Source organism: Bos indicus x Bos taurus, chromosome 4 (genome assembly GCF_003369695.1).
Source record: "Bos indicus x Bos taurus breed Angus x Brahman F1 hybrid chromosome 4, Bos_hybrid_MaternalHap_v2.0, whole genome shotgun sequence".
NCBI lineage: Eukaryota > Metazoa > Chordata > Mammalia > Artiodactyla > Bovidae > Bos > Bos indicus x Bos taurus.
Window position 1 is genome coordinate 113,858,430 of NC_040079.1, and position 14,161 is coordinate 113,872,590.

The 14,161-nt window shown below is 35.3% G+C and overlaps 1 protein-coding gene across 2 annotated transcripts in view; it reads right to left on the reverse strand.

Moving 5' to 3' along the window:
- The window catches only part of ZPBP (zona pellucida binding protein), a 151,310-nt gene that overhangs the window by 86,452 nt on the left and 50,697 nt on the right, over positions 1 to 14,161 (reverse strand). The window lies entirely within an intron of this gene.

Here is a 14,161-nt window from a genome sequence, read left to right on the forward strand (position 1 = left end):
ATAATCCTGTGTATATCATCTGACCAACTCAATTCTTAATCTCCACAAAGAGATATATCATTATAATACTGGGAAATGAAAGAAGCTGAACTACAGTAGTAGCCATGGTAACTAAAATGAACATGTTCATAAAAGAGTGCATTCGTGTACCTATTTATTCATTAAGTAGTTATCAAGAGTCTATTACTTACTAAGAGTTAGTCTAGGAGCCTCAAATACATAAGTGATCAAAATCTACAAACTCCCTGAATTTTTGAAATTACATTCTAATGCATAAAATTAGAATAACCAATGATATATACAAACAATAAACAATAATCATTAGAGAAACATTTTGTGTTGTAGGGTGATAAATACAAGAAAAGAAAGAACAAGTAAGAATTCTATAGTGCACAAAACTGCCCTTCAAGACTGAGAGAGAAATTAAAATTTTCTTAAATAAGACGAGCTGAGGGAGTTTGTGATCACTAGACTTGCCAGCAAGAACCTCTCAGGAAAGTCCTAAGGTGAAATGAAAAAACACTAGATAGTAACATGAAGCTATGTGAAGAGAAATAAAGACCTCAACAAAGGTAAATACATGGACAAGGATAAAAGCTACCATGACTGGATTCAGATTGGATTGTAACAGTGATTTTATATATATGACTTAAGAGTTTAATATACTTAACAAAAAAACAGTCTAAAAGCTAGTATTACTGTAACTTTGGTTTGTAACTCCACATTTTGTTTTATATAATTTGAGAGACTAATTAATTTAAAATAATTATTAATTTATATTTTGGGGGACACAATTTATAAAGTAGTAATTCTATGTTATCAACAACTGAAAAGAGTGGGAATAGAGCTCTTAAGGGAGATTTTTCACATATAGTATAGAAGCTGCTCCTGCTGCTGCTGCCAAGTCGCTTCAGTCGTGTCCGACTCTGTGTGACCCCAGAGATGGCAGCCCACCAGGCTCCCCTGTCCCTGGGATTCTCCAGGCAAGAACACTGGAGTGGGTTGCCATTTCCTTCTCCAATGCATGAAAGTGAAAAGTGAAAGTGAAGTCGCTAGCGACCCCATGGACTGCAGCCTACCAGGCTCCTCCATCCATGGGATTTTCCAGGCAAGAGTACTGGAGTGGGGTGCCATTGCCTTCTCCGAGTATAGAAGCTAAGTTTGTGTAATTCATACTACAGTGTTATAAAATTAGGAATGTTAAATGTAATTCCCACAGAACAGCAAAGAAAAATAAATACAGAATATACACAAAAAGAAATGAGAAAAATTTCACATTTAACTACAAAAAAGTCAACTAGACAAAAAAGACTATAATGAAGGAAATGAAAAACAAAAGCAAAAAGAAAGTAACAAAATGGCACAGGTAAATCCTGCATTATCAATAATCAATTTGAAAGTAAATGGGATATTTCTCCATCTATTAGTGTCCTCTTTGATTTCTTTCACCAGTGGTTTATAGTTTTCTATATACAGGTCTTTAGTTTCTTTAGGTAGATATATTCCTAAGTATTTTATTCTTTTCATTGCAATGGTGAATGGGATTGTTTCCTTAATTTCTCTTTCTATTTTCTCATTAATAGTGTATAGGGATGCAAGGGATTTCTGTGTGTTGATTTTATATCCTGCAACTTTACTATATTCATTGATTAGCTCTAGTAATTTTCTGGTGGAGTCTTTAGGGTTTTCTATGTAGAGGATCATGTCATTTGCAAAGAGAGTTTTACTTCTTCTTTTCCAATTTGGATTCCTTTTATTTCTTTTTCTGCTCTGATTGCTGTGGCCAAAACTTCCAAAACTATGTTGAATAGTAATGGTGAAAGTGGGCACCCTTGTCTTGTTCCTGACTTTAGGGGAAATGCTTTCAATTTTTCACCATTGAGGATAATGTTTGCTGTGGGTTTGTCATATATAGCTTTTATTATGTTGAGGTATGTTCCTTCTATTCCTGCTTTCTGGAGAGTTTTTATCATAAATGGATGCTGAATTTTGTCAAAGGCTTTCTCTGCATCTATTGAGATAATCATATGGCTTTTATTTTTCACTTTGTTAATGTGGAGTATTACACTGATTGATTTTCAGATATTGATGAATCCTTGCATCCCTGGGATAAAGCCCACTTGGTCATGGTGTATGATCTTTTTAATGTGTTGTTGGATTCTGATTGCTAGAAGTTTGTTAAGGATTTTTGCATCTATGTTCATCAGTGATATTGGCCTGTAGTTTTCTTTTTTTGTGGCATCTTTGTCAGGTTTTGGTATTACGGTGATGGTGGCCTCATAGAATGAGTTTGGACGTTTACCTTCCTCTGCAATTTTCTGGAAGAATTTGAGTAGGATAGGTGTTAGCTCGTCTCTATATTTTTGGTAGAATTCATCTGTGAAGCCGTCTGGACCTGGGCTTTTGTTTGCTGGAAGATTTCTGATTACAGTTTCAATTTCCATGCTTATGATGGGTCTAACTTAAGATTTTCTATTTCTTCCTGGTTCAGTTTTGGAAAGTTGTACTTTTCTAAGAATTTGTTCATTTCTTCCACTTTATTGGCATTTTATTGGCATACATTTGTCCATTTTATTGGCATATAATTGCTGATAGTAGTCTCTTATGATCCTTTGTGTGTTGTCTGTTGTGATCTCTCCATTTTCATTTCTAATTTTATTGATTTGAGTTTTCTCCCTTTGTTTCTTGATGAGTCTGGCTAATGGTTTGTCAATTTTATTTATCCTTTCAAATAACCAGCTTTTGGTTTTGTTGATTTTTACTATGGTCTCCTTTGTTTCTTTTGCATTTATTTCTGCCCTAATTTTTAAGATTTCTTTCCTTCTACTAACCCTGGGGTTCTTCATTTCTTCCTTTTCTAGTTGCTTTAGGTGTAGAGTTAGGTTATTTATTTGACTTTTTTCTTGTTTCTTGAGGTGTGCCTGTATTGCTATGAACTTTCCCCTTAGCACTGCTTTTACAGTGTCCCATAGGTTTTAGGTTGTTGTGTTTTCATTTTCATTCATTTCTATGCATATTTTGATTTCTTTTTTGATTTCTTCTGTGATTTGTTGGTTATTCAGCAGCGTGTTGTTCAGCCTCCATATGTTGGAATTTTTCATAGTTTTTCTCCTGTAATTGAGATCTAATCTTACTGCATTGTGGTCAGAAAAGATGCTTGGAATGATTTCAATTTTTTTGAATTTACCAAGGCTGATTTATGGCCCAGGATGTGAACTATCCTGGAGAAGGTTCTGTGTGTGCTTGAGAAAAAGGTGAAATTCATTGTTTTGGGGTGAAATGTCCTATAGATATCGATTAGGTCTAGCTGGTCTATTGTATCATTTAAAGTTTGTGTTTCTTTGTTAATTTTCTGTTTAGTTGATCTGTCCATATGAGTATACTACCCAAAGCAATCTATAGATTCAATGCAATCCCTATCAAGCTACCAACAGTATTTTTCACAGAGCTAGAACAAATAATTTCACAATTTGTATGGAAATACAAAAAACCTCAAATAGCCAAAGCAATCCTGAGAAAGAAGAATGGAACTGGAGGAATCAACCTACCTGACTTCAGGCTCTACTACAAAGCCACAGTTATCAAGATAGTATGGTACTGGCACAAAGACAGAAATATAGATCAATGGAACAAAATAGAAAGCCCATAGATAAACCCACATACCTATGGACACCTTATCTTTGACAAAGGAGGCAAGAATATACAATGGAGAAAAGACAATCTCTTTAACAAGTGGTGCTGGGAAATCTGGTCAACCACTTGTAAAAGAATGAAACTAGAACACTTTCTAACACCATACACAAAAATAAACTCAAAATGGATTAAAGATCTAAACATAAGACCAGAAACTATAAAACTCTTAGAGGAGAACACAGGCAAAACACTCTCCGACATAAATTACAGCAGGATCCTCTATGACCCACCTCCCAGAATATTGGAAATAAAAGCAAAAATAAACAAATGGGATCTAATTAAAATTAAAGCTTCTGCACAACAAAAGAAACTATTAGCAAGGTGAAAAGACAGCCTTCAGAATGGGAGAAAATAATAGCAAATGAAGCAACTGACAAACAACTAATCTCAAAAATATACAAGCAACTCCTACAGCTCAACTCCAGAAAAATAAATGACCCAATCAAAAAATGGGCCAAAGAACTAAATAGACATTTCTCCAAAGAAGACATACAGATGGCTAACAAACACATGAAAAGATGCTCAACATCACTCATTATCAGAGAAATGCAAATCAAAACCACAATCAGGTACCATTTCACGCCAGTCAGAATGGCTGTGATCCAAAAGTCTATACACAATAAATGCTGGAAAGGATGTGGAGAAAAGGGAACCCTCTTACACTGTTGGTGGGAATGCAAACTAGTACAGCCACTATGGAGAACAGTGTGGAGATTCCTTAAAAAACTGGAAATAGAACTGCCATACGACCCAGCAATCCCACTGCTGGGCATACACACCAGGGAAACCAGAATTGAAAGAAACATGTGTACCCCAATGTTCATCACAACACTGTTTATAATAGCCAGGACATGGAAGCAACCTAGATGTCCATCAGCAGATGAATGGATAAGAAAGCTGTGGTACATATACACAATGGAGTATTATGCAGCCATTAAAAAGAATACATCTGAATCAGTTCTAATGAAGTGGATGAAACTGGAGCCAATTATACAAAGGGAAGTAAGCTAGAAAGAAAAACACCAATACAGTATACTAACACATATATATGGAATTTAGAAAGATGGTAATGATAACCCTGTATGCAAGACAGCAAAAGAGACACAGATGTATAGGACAGTCTTTTGGATTCTGTGGGGTGGGGGGGATGATTTGGCAGAATGGCATTGAAACATGTATAATATCATATAAGAAATGAATCACCAGTCCAGGTTTGATGCAGGATATAGGATGCTTGGGGCTGGTGCACTGGGATGACCCAGAGGGATGGTATGGGGAGGGAGATGGAAGGGGTGTTCAGGATGCGGAATACATGTACACCTGTGGTGGATTCATGTTGATGTATGGCAAAACCAATATAATATTGTAAAGTAATTAGCCTCTAATTAAAATAAATAAATTTAAAATAAAAAATGATAATAAAATAAAATCACTGTTGGAAGTTTAAAACAAAAAATAAATAAATAAATAAAAGTAAATGCGTTAAATTCTCAAATCAAATGATAGAGATTTAATAAGGAATAAAAAACATAATCCAACTATATAATGTCTCAATTAAGAGTTGCTATACTCATGAGAGATAGAATAGATTTAAAATCAAGAAAGGGTATAAGAGAATAGACTTAAAATCAAGAAAGGGTATAAAAGACAAATAAAGATAGTATATATTAATAAAAGGTTTAACACAGCAAGAATACGTAACAATTATAAACACATATAAATCAGACCATGAAAATTTTTGAAGTAAAAATTAACAATTCAAAAAAGAAATACAATATTATTTGGAGACTTCAATATCTCACAATATTGGACAGAAGAGTCAGAAAGAAGATAACTAAGGAAATAGAGGTTATTAATAACACACTAACAACCCCAAATCGGATAACTGTAGTGGTGGATTCTAACAAAAGTCAGAAGAAGAATTGATACCAGTCCTCTCAAACATTTCTAAAAAGTTGAAGAGGCGCTAACACTTCTAAACTCATCTTTAAAGGCCAGCATTATCTGAACACAAAAGCCAGACAGACACCGTAGGAACAGAAAACTACAGATCATAATCCTAATTAACAATGATGCAAAACTCGACAAAAGACTAACAAATCGAATTCAGGTGCTTATTAACAGGATTATATACCACGAGTAAGTTGGATTTATTGCCAGAATTCAAGAACGGGTCAGCGTAAAAAAATTAATCATTGTTATATACCACATGAAGAGTGAAGGGGAAAAACCCATAGGAACATCTCATTTGACGCAGGAAAGGCATTTTACCAAGATCAATATAATTTCATGAAGAAAAAGGTTAAAAAATACAGGAATAGGAGGAAAATAATAGAGCATAATAAAACCATATATGAAACTCCACAGCAAACATCATGTTGAGGAGCAAAAGACTAAAAACCTCACCTCTACATCGAGGAGCAAGCAACAAGGTGCACGCTTGCCATTATACTCAAGACACGAATCAAGCTCTAGCCAGTGTGTTGTGGCAAGAAAACAAAATAAGAAGTATCCAAACTGGAAAAGAGGTAGGAAAATTATTTCTATTCACAGATGATATGATCTCATATGCAGACATTTAAAGTTTCCAAAAATAAAACTGTAAGAACTAATAAATAAATGCAGCAAAGCTGTACAATACAAAGTCAACATGCAAATCAGTTGCATTTCTATACACTACAGTGAATACCCTTCTGGTGTTATTACAAATGAATCACTATTATATGTATAATAGCATCAAAAAGAATAAAATAAAATACTTTGGAATTAACTAAACCAAGGGGGATGAAAGACTTATATCATGAAAACTACAAAGCATTGTTAAAAGTGAAAGAAAATATAAGTAAATACAAATGCATCCAATGTTCATAGATTGGAAAATATAATATTGCTAAAATGTCAATACCAGACAAAATCTATAGACTCAGTGCAATCAATATCAAAATTGCAACCACATTTTTTGCAGAAATAGAAAAACCCAATTTAAAATTCATGTGGAATCACAGGGGACTTCATATAGCCAAAACTCCTGAAGAAGACTAAAGCTAGAAATCACAATTCCTGATTTTCATAGTTCACTACAAAGCTGCAGTAACCAAAACAGTGTGTTATTGGCATAAAGACAGAAATATATACTAATGGAATAGACAACACAGAAATAAGTTCTTACATAATTGGTCAAATGATTTTTGACAAGGTATCAAGACTATTCAATGGGAAAAGGATGGTCTTTTAATAAATGGTGCTGAGAAAACTGGATATCCACATACAGAAGAATGATTTTGAATCCTTACCTAATAGCATATATACAAATTAACTCAAAATGGATCAAACGTCTAAATTTAAGAGCTAAAACTACAAAGTTCTTAGAAGAAAACTTATGGCAAAAGCTTAACTGGACTTGGCAATGGTTTCTTTGATATGCTATCAAGGGTACAAGCAATAAAAGAAAAATTAGACAAAAATTTGAAAAAAAAATTATGTGCATGAAAACACAATTTGTCAAAAGGCAACCTACAGAATGTGAGAAAATATTTGAAAATTGCATATCTGCTATGAGATAAAGATACAGAATATTTGGAGAATTCCTAAAATTCAATATCAAAAAAACAGTCAGATTTTAAAATGGGCAATGAACGTGAATAGACATTTCCCCAAATATAAGATCTACAAATGGCCCATAAGCTCAGAAAAAGATATTTAACAAAACCAATTACTAGGGAAATGCAAATCAAAACTATAATGAGACATTATTATCCATTAGGATGATTACGATGAAAACAAAAGAAAATAACAAGCTGTTAAGACGTGGTGAACTGGAACTCATGTACACTGTTGGTGGGAATGTAAAATGGTGTAGCTACTGCAGAAAACAGTGCAGCAGTTCCTCAAGAAAAAAGTTATTATTATGACCTAGGAAATACACCACTGAGTATATACCCGAAAAAAGAACTGAATGTGGGGTCTCAAAGAGATACGTATACACCCGTAAGCAGCGTTATCCACAACAGTAAACTGTGAAAACAACCCAAGTGGCCATTGGTGCATCCATGGAGGAGCAAAACGTTTATGTTATACGGAATGAAATATTATTAGATCTCAGAAAGGAAGGAAATCCTGCCATATGTTACAACATGGATGAAATTTGAGGACCTGTTGCTAAGTGAAATTAGCCAGAACAAAAAGAAAACTACTGTATGATTCCACTTACATGTGAATTTAGTTAAAATCACATAGATAAGAAACTAGAATGGTAGATGCTAGGGGATGCAGTGATATTAGCAGCTTATTGTTTAAAAGAAAGAGAATATCAGCTTTCCAAGATGAAAGTGTTTTGGAGATGAATAATGAAAACAAATAGGCATGAATGAATTTAGTACAATTTAACTATATACTGAAATGATTAAGATTAATTTTATGTTATATGTATTTTACCACAAAAAGAAAAATGTAAAAAAAAAAAATAAAAGAATTAAATCAGACTTCTCTTTGGAAACCATGCAAACAAGAAGAGAATAGTGTGAATGATTTTAAATACAGTATTGAAAGGGGAAAAAAAATGCCACCAAACTAAAATACTAAATTCCATGAAATTATTCTTTAAAACTGAAGTTAAAAACAAACACTTCCTCAGAAACACAAAAATTGAATCTGTCACCAGAAACTCAGCCTTGCAAGAAACATTAAAAGAAGTTCTCATAAAGAAGAAAAATAATATGTACCTAAAACTCAGATCTTCCCTGGAGGTACAGTGGTTAAGACTCCATGCTTCCAACGTAGGGAGCGTGGGTTCAGTCTCTGCTCTGAGACGATTTGACATGCCTTGAAGCAACTAAGCGCATGCACCACAACCACTGAGGCTGCACGCCGCAACTACAGAAGCCCTGCATCAAGAGCCTGTGCTCTGCAACATGAGAAACCGCCACAATGAAAAGCCCGTGCACTGCAATGGGAAGTAGCCCCTATTCTCCACAACTAGAGAAAGCCTGTGCACAGCAAAGAAGACCCAAATCAGCCAATAATAATAATAATACATAGATAAAATACATAATATTTGAAAAAATAAAATATAGGGAGAGCATAAGAGAAGGAATAAAAGAAGGTAATATAAATATTTTTCTTATTTTTAATTGATTTCACAATAGCTTGTTCAAATAACAGTATGAATAAGATAACCCCATGAACAGTATGAAGAGGCAAATGATAGGATACTGAAAGAGGAATTCCCCAGGTCAGTACGTGCCCAATATGCTACTGGAGATCAGTGGAGAAATAACTACAGAAAGAAGGAAGGGACAGAGCCAAAGCAAAAACAATACCCAGTTGTGGATGTGACTGGTGATATAAGCAAGGTCCAATGCTGTAAACAGCAATATTCCACAGGAACCTGGAATGTTAGGTCCATGAATCAAGGCAAATTGGAAGAGGTCAAACAGGAGATGTCAAGAGTGAACATCGACATTCTAGGAATCAGTGAAATAAGACGGACTGGAATGGGTGAATTTAACTCAGATGACCATGATATCTATTACTGCAGGCAGGAATCCCTCAGAAGAAATGGAGTAGCCATCATGGTCAACAAAAGAGTCTAAAATCCAGTACTTGGATGCAATCTCAAAAACGACAGAATGATCTCTGTTCATTTCCAAGGAAAACCATTCAATATCACAGTAATCCAAGTCCATGCCCCAACCAGTAATGCTGAACAAGCTGAACTTGAACGGTTCTATGAAGACCTACAAGGCCTTTTAGAACTAACACCCAAAAAAGATGTCCTTTTCATTATAGGGGGCTTGAATGCAAAAGTAGGAAGTCAAGAAACACATGGAGTAACAGGCAAATTTGGCATTGGAATATGGAATGAAGCAGGGCAAAGGCTAATACAGTTTTGCCAAGAGAACACACTGGTCATAGCAAACACCCTCTTCCAACAACACAAGAGAAGACTCTACACATAGGGATCACCAGATGGTCAACACCAAAATCAGATTGATTATATTCTTTGCAGCCAAAGATAGAGAAGTTCTATACAGTAAGCAAAAACAAGACCGGGAGCTGACTGTGGTTCAGATCATGAACTCCTTATTGCTAAATTCAGACTTAAATTGAAGAAAGTAGGGAAAACCACTAGACCATTCAGGTATGACCTAAATCAAATCCTAGATTGGATAGATAGAGTGCCTGATGAACTATGAACGGAGGTTCGTGACACTGTACAGGAGACAGGGATCAAGACCATCCCCATGGAAAAGAAATGCAAAAAAGCAAAATGGCTGTCTGGGGAGGCCTTATAAATGGCTGTGAAAAGAAGAGAAGTGAAAAGCAAAGGAGAAAAGGAAAGATATAAGCATCTGAATGCAGAGTTACAAAGAATAGCAAAGAGAGATAAGAAAGCCTTCCTCAGCGATCAATGCAAAGAAATAGAGGAAAACAACAGAATGGGAAAGACTAGAGATATCTTCAAGAAAATTAGAGATACCAAAGGAACATTTCATGCAAAGATGGGCTTGATAAAGGACAGAAATGGTATGGACCTAACAGAAGCAGAAAATATTAAGAAGAGGTGAAATGATACACAGAAAAACTGTACAAAAAAGATCTTCATGACCAAGATAATCACGATGGTGTGATCACTCACCTAGAGCCAGATATCCTGGAATGTGAAGGCAAGTGGGCCTTAGAAAGCATCACTACGAACAAAGCCAGTAGAGGTGATGGAATTCCAGTTGAGCTATTTCAAATCCTGAAAGATGATGCTGTGAAAGTGTTGCACTCAATATGCCAGCAAATTTGGAAACCTCAGCAGTGGCCACAGGACTGGAAAAGGTCAGTTTTCATTCCAATCCCAAAGAAAGGCAATGCCAAAGAATGCTCAAACTACCACGCAATTGCACTCATCTCACACGCTAGTAAAGTAATGCTTAAAATTCTCAAAGCCAGGCTTCAGCAATACATGAACCATGAGCTTCCCGATGTTCAAGCTGGTTTTAGAAAAGGCAGAGGAACCAGAGATCAAATGGCCAACATCAGCTAGATCATGGAAAAAGCAAGAGAGTTCCAGAAAAACATCTATTTCTGCTTTATTGACTATGCCAAAGCCTTTGACTGTGTGGATCACAGTAAACTGTGGAAAATTCTGAAAGAAATGGGAATACCAGATCACCTGATCTGCCTCTTGAGAAATCTGTATGCAGGTCAGGAAACAACAGTTAGAACTGGACATGGAACAACAGACTGTTTCCAAATAGGAAAGGGAGTACCTCAAGGCTGTATATTGTCACCCTGCTTATTTAACTTATATGCAGAGTACATCATGAGAAACGCTGGGCTGGAAGAAGCACAAGCTGGAATCAAGATTGCTGGGAGAAATACCAATAACCTCAGATATGCAGATGACACCACCCTTATGGCAGAAAGTGAAGAGGAACTAAAGAGCCTCTTGATGAAAGTGAAAGAGGAGAGTGAAACACTTGGCTTAAAGTTCAACATTCAGAAAATGAAGATCATGGCATCTGGTCCCATTAGTTCATGGGAAATAGATGGGGAAATAGTGGAAACAGTGTCAGACTTTATTTGGGGGGGGGACTCCAAAATCACTGCAGATGGTGACTGCAGCCATGAAATTAAAAGACGCTTACTCCTTGGAAGGAAAGTTATGACCAACCTAGATACCATATTCAAAAGCAGAGACATTGCTTTGCCAACAAAGGTCCGTCTAGTCATGACTATGGTTTTTCCAGTAGTCATGTATGGATGTGAGAGTTGGACTGTGAAGAAAGCTGAGCGCCGAAGAATTGATGCTTTTGAACTGTGGTGTTGGAGAAGACTCTTGAGAGTCCCTTGGACTGCAAGGAGATCCAATCAGTCCATTCTAAAGGAGATCAACCCTGGGATTTCTTTGGAAGGAATGATGCTAAAGCTGAAACTCCAGTACTTTGGCCAACTCATGCGAAGAGTTGACTCATTGGAAAAGACTCTTATGCTGGGAGGGATTGGGGGCAGGAGGAGAAGGGGACGACAGAGGATGAGATGGCTGGATGGCATCACCGACTCGATGGAAGTGAGTTTGAGTGAACTCCAGGAGTTGGTGATGGACAGGGAGGCCTGGCGTGCTGAGATTCATGGGTCGCAAAGAGTCGTACATGACTGAGCGACTGAACTGAACTGAATTGTTCAAAATAATAATGTGAACAATGTACTAATTGACTAAAATTTATGGATGAGTAAAATAAATTACTACATTTTTATAAGGGAACAGAGGACAAACTTTGCAATTCTATTGTAAAGTGATTGTGGTGGTGGTTTAGTCACTAAGTCATGTCCAACTCTTACGACTCCATAGACTGTAGTCTGCCAGGGTTCTCTCTCCATGGGATTTTCCAGGCAAGAATACTGAAGTGGGTTGTCATTTCCTTCTCCAGGGGATCTTGCTGACCCAGGAATTGAACTCCGGTCTCCTGCACTGCAGGCAGATTCTTTACCAACTGAGCTACAAGGGAAGCCTTCTTGCCACCTCTTCTAAAAGTGACTGCATTACCCATGAAATGGTACAGCATTATTTGAAAGTAGACTTGTATTAGTTGTAAAAGTCTACTGCAAACTATAGGGCAACCACCTAGAGTAAAAATAAATTATAATCGATATGCTAAGAGAAACAAATGGAATCATATAAATGCTTGATCAAAACCAGAAAAGGCAGAAAAAGAAGACAAAAAAGAAAAAAATGGGCAACAAATACAGAACAGTAATGCATGTAGTAAATGTTAATCTAACTCCATCAATAATAATTTTTGAAGTCAATGGTTTAAAATCACCAATTAAAAGACAGAATGTCAGAATGAATTTTTTAAAGACGTAATTATATCTTGTCTACAAGATACCTGCTTTATACACAGTCACTGATAGACTAAAAGTAAAGAGGTGTAGAAAAAAATAACATGCTAACACAAATCAAAAGAAAGCTGGAACAGCAATATTTACTTTTGACAAAAGAGACATCAGGGATAGAAAAATTATCAAAGAAAAATAAGGTCATTATATAACAGTAAAGGAGTCAATTTTCCAAGAAGACATAACAGGCTTTAATATATACAAGCCTAAAACACATTGTTTATATTCATGATACAAAAACTGATAGAACTATAAGGAGAAAGTACAACCCAAAATATACATTGAAACATCAATATGTATCAGTAAGTGACAACTCTAAGAAGCAAAAAAATCAGTAAGGACATAGTTGCCCTGAGGAGCACAATCAATCAACTGGACCCAACTGATAATTACAGGATATCTCATCCAACTATAAAAGTTCTTCTTAAGCTCACATGGGACAGTCACCTTGGCATACCACATTCTGCGCCTTTAAAAATACTTTGAAGATTTTTTAAAAATAGAAATTATACAATGTATGCTCTCAGCCTACAATGAATTAAACTAGAAATCCGTAACAGAAAGATACCTGGAATGTCCCAAAACACATGGACATGAAATACAGACTACTATGTTACACACAACTAAAGAAGTCTCACGAGAAATTTGAAAATATTTTGAAGTAAATGAAAGCGAAAATACCACTTACCAAAATTTTCAGGATTCAGTAAAAGCAGTGTTTAGAGAAAAACTTAGTGTCAAATTAAAAAATTAGAAAAGAAGAAAAACAAAATCAACACTTAAAGCTTCTACTTTTAGGAAAATAAAAAAGGACAACTTCAATAGGAGAAAACAGAAGAAGGAAAATATAAAAACTAGAACAGAAATGAATAAAATGAAAAATAAGAAATGAGTAGAGAAAATAAATGAAATAAAAACTAGCTGAAGAAAGAACATAGAAGATGAGATTTAAATAAAATAAAGAATAGAAAAAAATAAAATGAAAATTGGTTCTTTGAAAAGATCAACAAATTGACAAACACCTAGACAAAGAAAAACAAGAAATGCAAGTAGAAGACATTATTATCTACCCTTCATAAATAAAAAGGATTGTAAGAATATTATGCATATTTGTATGCCAAAAATTATTAAGAGATAACCTAGATGAAAATATAAATTATCTAAACTGACCCAAGAAGAAACAAAATATGAACAGGCATATAACAAAGAGATCAAATCAGTAACTGATGATCTTCCAATAAAGAACACCCTGGACCCAATAGCTTGTGTGGTGGGACATGATTAATTAATTAAACCAAGATACAAGATTCAAAAACCCAACAAATTTCTATATACTAGTGATGAACAATGGAAAAAAGAAAATTATTGCACTTAAATAGCTTCAAAACAATAAACATACATAGTAATAAGTTTATCAAAAGTACAGGACGTATACATTGAACAGTATGAAGCATTGCTGATAGAAATTAAAGAAGTCTGCTATGGTCTAAGTATTTTATGTCCTCTCCCATTCACATGTTGAAATCCTATGTACATTATGATGGTATTAGGAGATAGAGTTTGTAGAAGGTGCTTAAGT